Raw genomic sequence first — 16,639 nt, forward strand, 5'->3', positions numbered from 1 at the left:
GGAGCCAACTTCACGATCCTTTCAAGGCAGTGCTTCCCAATCTTCTTTCAATCTCGACTCCCTTTTGCGATAGTTCCGGGTAGGTTCCATTTCTTCGATTGTATTTATAAAAATACAAATTTCCATAAACGTCTGTAACCCATTTATAATATTACTTGGAACGTCTGTTTTACGATAATTTATCAATTAATAATATTAATAAGTTGACAATAATGTTTCGTCCGATAAGATAAACATCAGCATTCTCGTCGTTATGTCGTATATTATTTCTACGTACTTTGCGTTATCTTATTCGTTCGTATGTTCATTCCTTTTATTTCGTTGCGCAATAAAAACATTGGAGAGGGAAATCAAGCGATGAAAAATAGAACCTACTTCTAACTAGGTCTACTTCGAACTCTAGATCCAACGTAGGCTCTACATTTAATGACACGATGGGCAATAGATGGTTGAAAAAGTGGACGAAGACATCAGAAAACTTGGAAGATCGATTATTGTGTCAAAAGTAGAAATTTTTGTTTGATTGCCGGAATTAACATCGTGTGTTGTAAATTGAGCTTAACTAGCACTTTAAAGGGCCAATTAAATGGTCAATTGCGGAGTACATCTGCTATTAGATGTTTGATATCTATTTAATACTGCAACTCTCTGGATAATGATTACAATGGGCGATGCCAGTTGACGTAAAAAAAAAAAAATCATTACAAATGGTAGCTGTCTTATTGTTAGATCGATACATTGCATTACTCAGCAAAGTAGGCCTTTTTCTAGTGCTTTCCTTCTGTAAAATATTTATCGTTGTCTGGTTTGTAACTATGCATACGTGATACGGCATAGCTAATTTTCGATTCTTCCTTTGAAACTTCTTTTTGTATCTAGTACTGTTAGATATCCATTCTTTTAAAGGAAACTTCAGGTAATCGTTACGAAAGAATCTAACATAAAACCTATAAACATTATAATTCTTTGATAAGTATATATCCATAAAAGTTACAGCCGTAAAAAGTCGGTTCATATTTCTGTTAATTTCATGGTTCGCGCGACAATATTTTGTTGAACAACCAAGATTTTTCACAGTTTTCTTCGTCGCAGCTTACGTTCAACTGGATTTGCACAAGGTATTACTTCTATATCCACCCTACACATAAATTTCCCGATAAGACCAAATGATCTTAAGTTAAAATTTAAGTCTTAGCGTAATATAAAACAAAAGTCGCGTATTTCGCTTAAATTATTCACTTGGATTAAAACTTAAATCAAAAGTTGTACAATTTATATTAACTTGTGGCGGTGTGACGTCTTGCTAATTAATTTCTTTCATAGAAACAACGTATTCATATGAGATATCTTCTTATATCGTTTACCACGGTTTTTACGCGCTATACATTTTTACCCTTCGTACATTTTATAACGACGTTTTAATATTATTATCGAACATTAACATCGCAAAATATTTTAATCGAAAGAAGCGAATTGACGGAAAACTATTTTTCCGCGTGTTGCAATATCGTAAACCCTTGACATTTAAATACTGGGCCAGAGTTTCGTGGGAGGGAAATAATCTCCTTAATGAAATTGGTCCATCGAATTTATACGCCTTTATCTTGTCACGTTATTTCAGTTCTGTTGATTTTAATTAACAATTGTGCACGAAACTTGCTACGATAAAATCCTCAAATAACCCACCAATTTAATTCTATGGTTATATTAAGTAATCGATTAGCTCACAAATAAGAAATTTGAATTTACGTATTCGATAAATTTATGCATATACAAATCGCGAACTGCCAAGCGAAGTAAAACCTGCGATATCTTTTATTAAAATACTATACACACGATCAATTTAATATTAATCCATTCTGCGATATGTTCGTTTGTATCATTTATGCATTTCCAATAATTCATGCCGTGTCTAATCCCTTCTACGTCCACATATGTGTTCGATCGGCACATAAATTATATTCGTACGTGATCGTAACAAACGGCTGCGTAAACTATCCATTTCTCATCGAAATGCAATAAAGAGACTAAGAATAGAGAGAAATGCGTCGAGGAAAGCGAACGAAGTTCGCTGTGAAACTATAATTCAGTCAATGCAGTGCAAGGTTGCGAAGTTTTATTTATCTGTATCGACATGTTACTAGTTTCTATTTATAGAACGCTAAGACACACGTATATAATTAACCTATACGAGACAGACGATGAATGCACATTCGCAGAAAAGAATAATCGCACCACTGAAAAATTAATCGCGTGAGTCGTTACGGTCGATCGTGTCGCATTTTCATTTCTTCCGCCCTTTACTTTTCAATCATTAGAAATATATTTGTCGATTTTGATGCTTGTTAATCCTTCGATCATTATAAGCAGAAAGCGGCAAATTTTAATAGAAAACTGTATTTATTAAATTAAATATTATATTATATAGATATGAAAAGATACGATAAAAGATCGTACGATACTCGCGCTGCTATCGGATTATCATTGCAACCCCTGATATTATGTCTTTCATTTTATACATATGCCGTATGTGAGTCATCCACATTTTCAACTTATACGCTATATTATTCGTACGTATTCATATATTATTCAAAATTCCGTGGTCTCGCGTCTTTTAACTCGTTAAACGATCGATATTTTTGAATCCACTCGATGCATCGAGGATAAGCAACTATCCTTTCTTCTTTCATTAAACAATTTAAATTTCTACGAAGAGATTATTCCGCAAAGCATTATGCTTTATACGTTATCGAGCAAATTATAATTTCAAATACAATATAATTACATTTACGATACATCATTTTCGTATACTGTTAGGATACAATTTTTAAAAAACGATTAAGTAATATTATATATATTTAAAAGTTTGAAAGGGAACTATTGAGGCATTGTTACATGATAAATCTTCCTCGTTGAGCTACGCGAATAATAGTTTTATCGGACTTCCATTGATATTTGTCACTAAATTCTCTTACGTTATTCAACTCAGTTGCCTATCTTCGCATCTTCGAAGTTCTTTGTTTATATTAGGTTGTCCGAAAAGTTTCTTTCGTTTTATGAGGAAATAATAAACGCACAACGTTTTTTGTTTTATAGTATTTTGTCGAATTACGTAGGATCTATTTTATTCTATTGAGATAAATACCGCGACATTTCACAAACTTCACAATAGTATTGTTCACATGTTCACAAACACTAATAGTATTTTCTCTTAGATTTAGTTCCTAATCTGGATCGTTCGCACGTTACAATTTGCCTGTTTGCAAAGTTTTCACGCGTACAAAAGTTTGATGAATGCAATTCAACGGTCGGCTGCATGCTGTTTCTGCCAGCGAATCATGTGATCGTTTATCCGGCGGACACGACACTGAAACGTGTAAATTCAGCGCGCGATATAATTTAATCATGAGAAACGTGTGGATGTCGAAACACGATATTTTATATCTGGATAAAACGTCTCTTTGTGTACCGATCGTTTAATTGCATAACTGAATCTTGCGTCCCGTACATTCGTCGTGTGCGAACGTTGATTTCCGCCGATTAACAGTCATGTTCATTCAGCTCTATTTGTTCAGAATCGCGCGGTGGAAAAATATTTTCACGGATATCTGAAAGTGTACCTTTTCCCCGATTTTGTTTTCACGTTCGTTGATTTCATTTCACCGAACAATGTTTGCAGAAAGATTTTCCATCGTCGGATATACGGTAAATTAATTTCTGTCGATTTAATCGTTTGACATATCGTTTGTAGAATATTTCGACTTTTACTGTTTGACCGCTTCAACCCTTTGACGTCTGAACTATACGCGTAACTTTCTTTTATCACAAAGTTTCTTCCAGATATTTAGAAACAAATCGAATAACATGTATTTCTATAAAGGTGGCAGCGAATATTTTGACTTCTCCTCTTTACCTCCTCAGCGGATGGAAGACGAGACGGGAATAGAATGTGGCGAATTAATATCGTCATTGCTAAATATTTGCGTAGGCGAGAGCAAATCGATACATTGCCGGGGGGATAACGTCGAAGGGAGCAACATAGCTAGAAACTTACTAATTGCAAGTCCTCGGCAAATTCCCAAAAGATGAAACATCGTTTAATTGACAATAGGATGGACGTTCTGTTAATAATTCGACTGTTCTTAATCTAAAAATGGCACGATGGATTGTACGGTAAACTAATACGACTTTCCTACGTAATAGAAATTTTGTTTCGACTTATTTTTAGACCTTAACCCAATAAGGACCAAGTAACAGATTTATCGTCATACTTTAAGTTTTATAAGATTGTAGAAATGTGTAAGAAAGAGTGGTGAAAATTGAGCATATCTTTAGGATTCCGTTCAATAGACGTAATGTTAATTATCAGAATGCAAATAATGTAAATCAAGAGAAAAAATTTGCAAATAAAATGTTACGTTAACGCGAATGTTGACTTTTGAAGTTATGTTTTTTATTAAAAATATTTTGTACAATTTCGTGCACAAATGTGAAACTAACAAGTTTGACATTTGAATATGATTTTGTACGCGTATCAAATTCTAGTAAACCACCTGTTGCATTGTTTATACGGAAGATTTAATTTACATTTTTATGAACCAAGTAAATAATTTTCATGAAAAATAATAAAATGAATTTTTATGGACTGCTAAAGACGAATAAACTCCATAAAATATTGTCAGACATTTTAACACGTTCACAGATATTTACCTGCAAACCAAGTTAAAGCTGAAATAATAACAAAAGTATTTTCATTGCTATTTTTATTGCTATTTCATTTTAATCAATTTCATTTTTAGGTCATTCCAAGACTTCACTGGCAAATACAATAACACAAGTGAGCAAATAAATATTCAATCAGTCCATCATAGAACAATTTAATTAATTAAATAAAAAACGATTATATGGTAAACTATGACTTACACTTAGTCTTTTTTTCGCTTATTCTGTCATCCATATTTCTATAATCTTCTTTTCCATATTGGTCACCGAAATAGTTTACTGCTACCAACGTAATAGAAAATGTTTAAATTAAAATTCTCATATATAAAAATACTAATTTTTAATTTATTTTTGTCCGCTTTAAATAACTTATCGTTTTACGTGCTCTCCTCACACATCGAGGTCATCTGCCTCTTTCATGATTCTATATTAACACATGATTGGTCTGGCGCATCAATTGGTGCCATAACTGAAGTGGCTTCGCGTGAAATAATTACATTGCGATCTGTGAATATCGCAAGCGTTTAAGCCTTTGTACAGAATTGCACAACTGCAATGTTCTAGAAAATACGTGATATCATCGTACTATGATAATGTAAAACCTACTTTTTACGTCACTTTTATCGATGAAACGTGAAACAGAAAGAAATGTTGCTGTTTAAACAAATTTGGAAACATTTATCTTTTTTTTTTCTTTACAAAAGGAGACATTCCTTTCACAAACTTTCACTGTAAGAATACGTTAACGTTTTTGGTTGATCAAATCCTAAAAATTCTTTTAATATCAAAGAGTTAAACTTCCTGTTCTCGACACGAACAAGTCATCCAACCTTTACGTTTCCATTGTCCACGAACGTTATTCTTAGCTTTGCTCGCAACCACGCAGAATTCAATTGCCCTATCCAAACACAGCACCGATTCCAGACCACAAATCAAATCCCCAAATTACTACAACCACGTGGAACAACAGCAGTAAAATTGCTGGCCGATCCTCGAATGTAGTTTCTCGAGGTTGCTCGCATCCTTGGAGCGTTGCTCGCAGCGATGGTCAGCAGAGTACACGAGGGTAACGTCGTTACTCAATCGAAACGGTACACGGTGAACGGAAAGTTGTCGCATAGTGGGTCATTCCCAGGCGATCGATGTTACTGCAGGTAGAAACGATCGACGGCTAAACAAGCTACGAGCATACGGTTCGCAGGTTGCATAATTCATGCAGCGCCACGATACGGGATAGGATGCTCAGTCGGCGTGTACCGCGGAACCACGCTCATTCGAATTTCCTGTCGATACATAAAAGCATTTACGATCGTCAGGTGGCTCGTAAATATCGCCGCGGGACGCGTATGACGTATCGTCCATCGACTGCACCCTGCCGATTCGAGATATCGGCAAGAAACGTTGAACGGTAGGATGCAACGCCGATCGATATTCCGGGGAATTGAATGGAGTTTGTTAATACGATGGCCTGCGATTGATTTCGTCGATTTCGTGATCAGCCAGGGTGGAGAGAGCACGGCTACTCACCGATAGCACGGAAGAACATGGAATTGATAGCTTTCAGGAAAATCGAGAAAACTTTATTAATCACGCGACTCTTTCTATTTGCAGATAAGCGCGATTGTGGTTTTAAAATTTCAACGACGAACGGACCCACTTCGAGTCACGTGACTAAGGTACCTCTGCAGCTGAAATTTTCATCCTTCGATTATTTCTCTCTTATATACGCTAATTAATATTAACCATTGTACTTATACGATATCCAATGACCGGTTGCCAGAGATCAGATCAGAGGCCAGAATTAAATTAAAAAATTTCATCTGAAATCACATGAGACGTATTTTATTTTTCACATGGGAGTATCGGAATTTCGACATGTCCAAATTTAACGTTAATACACGTGTACCGAGTAAATTTTTAAGATATTTTTTCCTTCAAAACAAAGCCTCAAATACAGAAACTTTATTCTACATTTTCCATTTATTCCTTTTTACGACAAATTATTATGCCACCAGTTACCGAACACCCTGTATATTGACGATAATTTGAGAACGTCCAAATACTTATGGACGATGGGATCGGATACTTGTACGTAAGGATCGCAAGCGATGCTTTCGAGGAAAGACGGAACATCGAGCGGCAGCTTACGAGTCGTGACGTCCCATCTATCCGACGCGACGGTAGCGCGGCTTATGCGGTAGTTTGCGTGACGTGCTCCGATGTACAGCGTTCCTTTACCTCGGGGGTATTAGCAACCGTTAGCGCGACGACTTTACGGGCCGTTAATACCTGGCGAATCTTACGTGCAACCAGGGAAAGCCGGGTTATTACCACGATGTTGCACGAAACCTTTCTATCTCTCTCTTTCTCTTAGACCGTTCTGCGCCCTTACCGTTACAGGCTACGTAAAAGCACTGCGGAACAGCGAGCCGCGCTTTTGAGTTTATCGAGAATCCGTCCGTTACGGGAGCAACGTCTTTTCGGTCGGAGATTATTATGCAACGTGTCGTTTAGAATAACAAATTTAGGTTAAAAGCTACTCCTCTTGGCGCAGGTAAAGCAAGACAAGGGAAAGATGTGATTGAGTTTTGCGAGTGAAATGAGTTGGGAAGTTTTATTAATTTTTATCCATATTGGTAGGAAACAACGGAATTTAAAATTCTGGTAAAATAAAATGTGCTTTTTATTCGTATTACGAATTAATGTATTAAAATGAATGAAAATGAAACGTACTGAGATCTATGAATTATAAATTTAATTATGTTACAGAGTGCGCGATAGGTAACACCTGTAGACGCCTATGAGAATTACACTGTTAACTCTTAACTGATACGATGAAATCAAATTTTAATGTCAATTTATAATTATAAGATTTAACTTAGTTGAAGATTAGCGAGACTTTGCGATACGCGTTCTTTGGAATAAAATTGTAACAATGTTTATAATCTTTGTAGTATTTTAGAGCCTCAGAGTAACGGTTAAAGGTTAAAGGTATGGATAACTCGTGTGATTGAGAATTTACGTGATTCCTTGGTTTGATTGTAAGAGCTAATAGAATGAAATAACGTTTGATCGAAAGATTCTAGACTTGGGCAAAATGAGAGTTTAAGAGAGGAGTTGAGCGATTGTCGAGGGCGGGAATAAACGGGCTGCATGCAAGTTCAGGAAATTGTCAAAAGACCGATAGTTTTACGCTTCTGCCTGTACTTACAGTCACCGGAAATGCATCTTCAACGAGAAAATGAAGATCTAAAAATAGCTTTCTAGGTAAAAGTACTTTTGAAATTTGAAGCGTATATTTTTGAAAGTTTGCGTTCTTTGTTTGTCTATGAAAATGTCTCCCACGCAAATGGAGAACTTCTGTTTCGTTAATTACATTCGTAATAATCTGGAGTTTCGTTAACGTATTAAATTAGTTCTAAGAATAGAATAGAAAATGTATTTTTTTATAGAATTTTACTGTGTGGTATTTTATTTGTTTTTAAAGCAAAAACATTTTTAATTGAAGCTTTCAAAATGATACGTTTCCGTTGCTATAGTGACAATAGTCAAACCAACTAAACGGTTAATTGTTTTGTCGAATTCACCTGTCGAAACGCAGAAATTTATTTGCTTTAACATCAAAGTTTATGATTCGCCGACGCGTTTGTTAGTGACAGCTTTTGATTTTGAATAAATACGCGGAAATTCAAGTTCGCAGCCAAAAACGATAGCTGATTTTCAATGCACTGCATGTCTTATTCATATTCTATATTTAATCCCTATATTTCGATGAAATATTCCATTTCTTCCAAGTATTATTTAACCATTAAAAATACTGTAAGAAACTCTTCATTTGAAAAAAAAAAAATGAAATCCAAGTAAAGTGGCGAATGTCAAGTTCTATTATATATATTATAATAAAATCTATTTTAATATTCTAATAGAAACTGAATCGTATGGTACTTATAAACCCGCAAAACATAATATATCGTTGATAAATTCCGCTACGTAATACTACGTTACATAGTAATACGAAAAGCTCATTGTTGTGTCTTTTTGAAAGTGGAGTCGGACTAAGTATCCTCGTGCCCGGTAATGAGCAATAAACGTCATATAAACCGTGAAATTACTGTCAGCAGAGAATTCAAAGACTAATGAAAATGAGTTTCTAGAAATTTCTGTGGTCGAATAAATGTGAATAGTGTTGAACAGGCGAACAGTGGGATCGTCATTGTGTTTCGAACATCGCGTGGTAATTTCATTAGCGGAGTTGGAAGTCTTAAACGGTTTCGTTTATTAATTGGTGAAGTTAAATGAAGAATTAAAGGCGCAACGAAGATCTGCAGAAGAAATAAAGTTTCTTGTAATCTCTTCGAATTAGTTCGAATAATCATGTTTGCGGATTAATTTTTACCTCTCATGAAATATTTCAACAATTCGTTCTTATCGTAGCTGTCGTATACAATTTTACTTCGGTTTAATTATATTTCGAATGGGTTTCTCAGTATTTGGAGATAAGAATGACTTATGGAATTTGCCTGATCAAAAAGGCCTCGTACATAGCACAATGTAACCGAGCTACCCGCGAAAACAGCAAACAAACAGTAAACAAACGTGAACTCTAAAGTCAACACCTTAAGCTGATTCTAATTCAGCTTAGAGAATGTACACGGTCGTTAGAGCAATTTAATTCTGAAGATCGAGGAGTAATTTCAGCCCTTAGAGTGTGTTTGAATTTCTTCAAGGGATTTTTCACCCCTTGTTTGTTTGTTGAGTTTTCTCTTCATGTTAACTCTATCTCAGTCCTTTGAATGTGTTTGAATTTCTTCAGGAGATTTTTCGCCCCTTGTTTGTTTCTTGAGTTTTCTTCTCATGTTAACTCCACTTTCACGTTATTTGTAATCATCGAAAGCAATATCTTTTTTTACTTTTCTTTTTTTACTTGATTCGTTGATCTTCAAAATATTAAAAAAATGTACGCGCAAACACGATTTCTTTGGTTATTTACTTTAAGAGTTAATTTCATCAATATACTTTAAGAAATTCGTTCTCCCAGCCAATACTCGAACTTTCTTTCTGGATTTCGAAAAAGACATGTTTCTCGCCTCGAAATTTTGCGACGCGATGATCGGCTCGAGTATAGCGTTGGTTGAAGGGAATAGAGACAAACAAGCTGTGACAAAGGTGGAGATCGGAAGCAGAAAGACGAAGAGAATGGACCGGGGACGAGAATGTTCCCCTCAATTTATATAGATTGCTCCGAGTGGCGTTTCGGGTTCAAGTAACGAGGTACAATTCCGTAGCTGGACGAGTATTTCCTTCCTGAAGTGGAAAATCCATTACGTGGTCAGCCGTCGAGCTGACCGAAGGGAAAGTAGACGATACGTAGACATATATAAACGTTATCTCATTAGACAATGTTTCGGTGTTGATGCTGATGGGTAGAAATGATTATTGTCTTCTTCCAGCGATATATCTTTTGTTTAGGAAGATTTTTCTCTGATAAAAAGTAAAAATTATTGACGTTTTAAACGTATGACATAATATGACATCATCACAGGTGAACATAAAATATACAAAGTCCGAATTGAAGGTAGAAAACTCGTTATTCCGTTTTGCAACTTTATATGTTATAAGCGTAGCTACATACTTTTCTAGTTTTGTTGCATAACAATAAACTTACCAGTAGTGAGCAATAAAAATGTCTAGAAAAGTATGTACCTACGTTTATAACACAAAGTTGCAAAGCAGAATAACGAGCTACCTTCAATTCGGACTTTGTATATTTTATGTTCACCTGTGCTGATGTAATATTAATATTTTTTATGTACACGGATTGAACGATTATTAAAAGGTCTAATAATTTGTTCGAAGGTAGCTAAATATTTGCGACGAAATGCCCCATCTTACTGAACGCAGTGAGACATAGATAGTACATAAAATTACAAGAAAAAGTTCTCGGAACTCGTTACTGTGAATTGACCTTTTAGCGAGGACCGAAACGGGAGCGTAGTCATTAATTTCGTTAAAACGAAGAAGTTTCCCCTTTCCTTTGATTGCTAGGACTGTGTGCCACGTGCTAATATCCGATTTCTCCTGCCACATTTTAGAAACTCTATAAGTTTTATTTCTTAATGCTTGTACATAAAGAATTAAAAAAAGTTCTTTGAAGTTTCATTTGCACAGCTTGTTATTGCATATAAAATATCGCAACACGTAGCTAATTTTCGACACGTAGAAGTAATAATTTGTAAGGAAGCCACCTTGTACAGTATTTCATTTCAAATTAAAAATTATGTATCTTTTTTTTTTAAGACAATTCTTTCAAAAATGCAATATTATTATCTTAATTCATTAAAAGTAAAACCAATAGAAGATAATATAACTTTTTTAATAAATTCTAATTGATCAATTTTCGCCATTGGATAACATTGTCAATGACGATACATAACTGGAAATGCGAAATAAAAAGTGAATGTAAAAGTCTGCGAACTAAAAGGTGGAGAAATGAGGTTCGCAAGTCTGAATATTTCAGCTTAAGATCAAAGGGACTGATTCGTTGACGATTGCATCGGAATTTTAGAAATCACTCGCGCATGCAGATTAGTCCTATCGGTTGCGAATCAATTTGGGGACTCCAATTATACTGGAAATGTCAACGCTCTAAATTCTCTAACCACATTTTAATTAAATATCGACAAATTGACTTTGAGCTACTGGAATGCTGCATTTGGATGATTAGTTTACGGTTTATCCATTCAAAGTGGTTGGTTCTCCCATCACTAAAAAGTGAGACGGAGCAAGGTATGCACTCGTTTAATTTCAGATTCTCGCTATTTATAAGTTAACTAACTAAATAATTTATGAGTTGGACAGAGCGTTTAGAAAAAAATATGACACAGCTTTAATCGCTTTTTTTCGCTGTTATTTTTACATCATCTGTTTAAATAAAATACACACATATACAGAGTGGTCGGTAACTGGTGGTACAAGCGAAAAGGGGGTGATTCTACGCGAAAAAAGAAGTTGAAAATATAGAATAAAAATTTTTCGTTTGAGGCTTTGTTTTCGAGAAAATCGACTTAGAAAGTGTTCATAGAAATTTAATTAGAAGAGCAGAAGTATGTGTTTGGCAGAATGGGCAACATTTTCAGCAATTTTTGTAATAATAAACTTTATGATTACTTCATACTATTTCATTATGTATTCCTAATTTTCCGTTACGGCAAAAACAAACTTAAACTGCGATAATATCCATCGAGACAACGATCTATAGTGTTATATCTCCCGTTATAACGAGACGTGATAAAGTGCAGGCGTACCGAGCCTAAATTCAAAGTCGATTTTCTCGAGAACAAAGCCTCAAACGAAAAATTTGTATTCTATATTTTCGACTTCTTTTTTCGCGTAGAATCACCCCCTTTCCGCTTGTACCATCAGTTACCAACCATCCTATATATTAATGTATATCGACACAGCGAAGACAAAAGTATTCGGACAGTACCTTCGCCTCTCACTGTATGTTATTTAAGAACTCTTTTCGTACCGGTTACAATGATATATTTAATTATCTGTTTGTAATAATATTGTTGTAATAATATTTGAGCTACTCGAGCATTTTATTAATTTTACGCTCAGACAACGTTGTACGATGATTTTAGCCGTGTCCTAAACATATTTGGATACGTGTCCAGTCAATAATATAATATTATGCCTATAATAATATTTTAATTGAAAAATGTATAATAGATATGTAAGAAAACTTTTGTCCTGAACAGTACAGGAAACGATAAATCTCTACAAATTATTCTCCCATTTCTAATATGAACAGGACGTTCATACGAACGGTGGTATGGTCAACAAAGTAGCTGCTAATGTCCACTTTAAACGAAAGCATTATAATATAAAGCTACAACATTCGCCTCAAAAACAAATAACTCGTATACTTCCACGTAAACGGTCAGCCCTCTCGGCATCGATCGCCATCAAAAATTTATCAAGCCACCATCCTCGTTATTCACATTCAAGCAAAAAACAAAGAAATAGCCGATATACCTAACGAACGATTTATTCACACTTTCACGCCGTCACCGTCCAAACGTTATCTTCATCGTTCTGTCAAGCTCCTTATCCGTCCCGCGAACAGCAAGAAAAAAAGTTGTCGTTGCCCGAACGATAAGTCAAGCGAACGGCACGATAGAAAATGTGTATGGATGGCTAAAAAAATAAACGATAAAATTGATCGCTATGGCTACGAACAAATTATAGCGCGCAATCATTGATATTCACGAATAGTTCTTCTGTTTGTCATCCTCTTCCATATCTACTATTCGCGAATGTGTTCGTGAAATATAAATTTTTGGAACGGAAGTTCTTTCGGCCAGAAGCTGATAGAAATAATATATTAATCGATATTTTCGAGCAAATTACTAATAATTCTTAAATTAAACACGAATCAAGCTAGTGTAACAGATTCGAAATGATATCATATTCATTCGTAAAAACGAAAATTTAATAGGTGGACTTTTACACAATGCAGAATATGTGTTAGAACTTTTTGATACAATGGTAGGAAATATTGTGTATAGGCAAATCGTTTAAGCGTTCATAACTCTCTTTTGCTTTGCGCAGTCTAATAATTACCTGTCAAACTATTCCAAAACTAAATAACACCAAACTAACTGAGCTCGATAGTATTTAAAAATAGGTCGTCGCTGACATATAATAAAATATACTACTCGTGAATTTAATATAAACAGAATTTGAAAAAAGATCGCAAAATCGTCATAAAAAGTTTGCGAACATCTTGCGAATGGTGTTTTGAGTACGCGCCTTTAAGCCGCCTTCAGTCCGCTATGATATCACTCACAACTGACTAATCCGGATTCGTTCGCCTGAGGATATCCGATGCCCGATGCATCACGCGGTGCAATCTAACTGAAAGTTTCGGCACAAAGGTAGTGCACGAACGAAAGCGTGCAACGGCGCGCAAGCTTTCCGTTTCCGATTTCGCGCGTGCTCACACACGTTTTCTCTGGCATATTTCACATGGTTGGTCACACCCATACCTCAACCAATAGATCTTGTCAGGAACTTTTTCTGTAATTTTGCACGTGGGGATCAGACTAACATAAGCAGTTTTTTCAAGTTAAATTATATATACATTATAGCACTAGCACAATAAGTTAGCGATATTAGTCTATTCGTGCTACTTATAAGTACGTAAATTTCTTAAATAAGGCGTTTGTAAATTAATTCGATCGTGCAGGAGATCCCTGGTGCAATTTGATCAGTAAATTCGTACTTATACGTTCAAAGTTATAATACTTCGAGAAAAACGTTTCATTGCTGTTAATACTTAATCTTCTTGCCATAAGTGGGACCAAGTATCCTGTTAAAGTTAGAATGAAACACGAAGTATGCCCGTATCGCTATCGCTCGTAATATACGGGTTCAGTAGCGATATTGATTAACTCCATAAATTGAAAAGCAGAAAAATGTTAGTTACAAATATTTCTTAAAACTTACCTGAAAGCTCGCGATTTATATCGGCTGCAACGAATAAACTTATGAAATGGAAGTAACTGAGTTGTTTATTTCGAGAAGTTAGACACTAATCACCTACTCGGCTAATGAAGCTGAAAAATTTATAGAAGGTGGAGTCGATGAGTTCGCCTATCTTTCTGATAGTCTCGTAAAACGATAAAAAAAAAAGTAGAAAGATTCTGACATTGAAATGAGCGTAACTATCGAGAATACAAAAGTTGCCAAGGTAAATGTTTAAATGCATCGAAATGAAGTGCTGAATGTACGAGATTAAACCTGTAACTGGTGTAATTTGCATAATGCTGTAAATGATGAATTTGGCCGAGAGTGAAGCTATTTTGACGTAGGAATAATTCTAATGAATTATTCAAATTTTGACACCGTGCGTATAGCTGAAATCTGTGGATCGCTTCGAGATTGAACGAAATTGAATCGACTGAAGCATATATCAAAGCTGAATCTGGTGTAGAAGATAGTTCGATCTGGGTGGTCAACTTTCACGATACTTTTGTATTTTAAATAATTGAATATATACGAGATATTAAAAAGTGTATGATACGAAAAATTGTAATTGATATGAAAATTGATATCATCGAGAGTTTTAATTTCGCGAAGTTTCAACGGTGCTATAATAAATATGTCCTCGACAACGTCGTGCTAGTTGACAAATCCTCGAGGACGCTTTCAAGGAAATGGAACCTCCTCCGAGACCCTCCAAAATGTCAGTTATAGGTTTGTAAGCGAGTGAAACATACGATAACCAATACAGCTTAAGCTATATGGCGAAAATTGTTCTGTCAAATCAATCAGCGTTGGGATTTCGATTGCAAAATAATTACGATTCCTACGTTTGTTGTACACTATTGACGTTTATAGATTTATGAGAAATTTAAAGATGTAAAAATGTATAAATTTATGATAGACTTATGATACTTATTAGATGAAACAAATGTGTATTTAAATTACGTAAACATTCACCCGAGTGTTGTTACAATGGTAATTAAATATCATGATCACATAAAATTATAATTTTCATCCATATCTCCATTTCATATATCACGTCATATTTTGTTTTTTCATTACACATTGTTACAAATTATTCATTATCACACGCGCTACTCCAAAATTACTCAAGACAAAGGAATTTAACTCTAATCTAGTAAAAATCTCAAAAGTGCTTTCAGTAAGAGCTTAAATACATTATGAGCATTGGTGGAATATATATTCTTTTACCATGTTATTAACGTCTATACTGTGGTATATGTTATATCTATTCATTGTTCCTGTTACACGTGTTACATTCGTATTCGTTTCCTGAAATTACGATGCTTTCTTCGTGGCGCTTATCTTTAAGAGATCCATAAGATAATCTCTAAGAAACCATAATCTCGTTAAAAATTAATAATTCAAATAACACAACCGAAATGAGAAGAATATCTACTCCGGAGATACCACAAAACATATTTCAACGATAATTACATATTCACTCCAGCCAAACAAACGTCGCAAAAGACTCTCAAAGTATTAAACTTCCTCAAAACTGAAACTTTCTGTTTTTTCAAATGAAGAGCTCTCGAAAAGCAGCAAAAAGCCGTAACCCTGCCACATGAAATTCTTTTCACGCTATCGTTCGCTTGATTACACTCGAAAGTACAACCACGCTCTTGCAGCATGACTCTCCAAGGCACAAAGGTTTCCGCGTGAACATCCCTTGATCGACGATCGATTCAAGAGCCTGAATGTTTCGTGCGAATGGTCGTTGTCGTCGATGTTGATCCAGTGATGACACGCGACGTTGTGAAATCGCGGTGCATCGTTCAACTGACTGAAAAATAACTACCAATAGGAGTTACGTCCCTCGGTGGAAATGATTAGGCTATTAGACGGTCGCGGTTGCAATAGTAATGCGAACCATTTGTCTGGTAGACTGATTTTGATTTAACAAACGATAATAGGAGTGCTGTTGCTTAATAATGAGAACAACCAGCACGCTGCCTCGTGAGAACTTTCGACGCGAATGCGTTCCATAGAAATCCACCGAACTGCGATTGTTCCACGCTGCATTCAACGATATTTCAACTCGTGATTAGCTGAATAAGTTGGATTGGAAAAGTTTACCACTCTCGGAGGAATTGTTTAGTGTTATACGATTTATGAGAATATTAGAAGTTGAAGGGAGCTTGCTATAATTTGGTACAGCTAATACTTTTTTACTTACGAAAGAATACTATTCGATAAGCTCTTTGCTATAGCTTGACCTGGGTCAAGACGTTCATTATTGTCCTGCCTTTAAGGCGTTAAGATATCAAGTTTTGAGATATGCGATGATGACATTAAATAAAAATGACATTAACAATTTCGAGCTTATGACATCAAACACATAAAATTA

General features: G+C 35.2%; 1 protein-coding gene across 13 annotated transcripts in view; it reads left to right on the top strand.

Annotated features, from left to right (window-relative positions):
• LOC100648381 (potassium channel subfamily T member 2) overlaps nt 1–16,639 on the top strand; it is a 202,365-nt gene that overhangs the window by 136,120 nt on the left and 49,606 nt on the right. The gene's annotated exons all lie outside the window — the stretch shown is intronic.

Source organism: Bombus terrestris, chromosome 6 (assembly GCF_910591885.1).
Source record: "Bombus terrestris chromosome 6, iyBomTerr1.2, whole genome shotgun sequence".
In the NCBI taxonomy this organism is placed as follows: domain Eukaryota; kingdom Metazoa; phylum Arthropoda; class Insecta; order Hymenoptera; family Apidae; genus Bombus; species Bombus terrestris.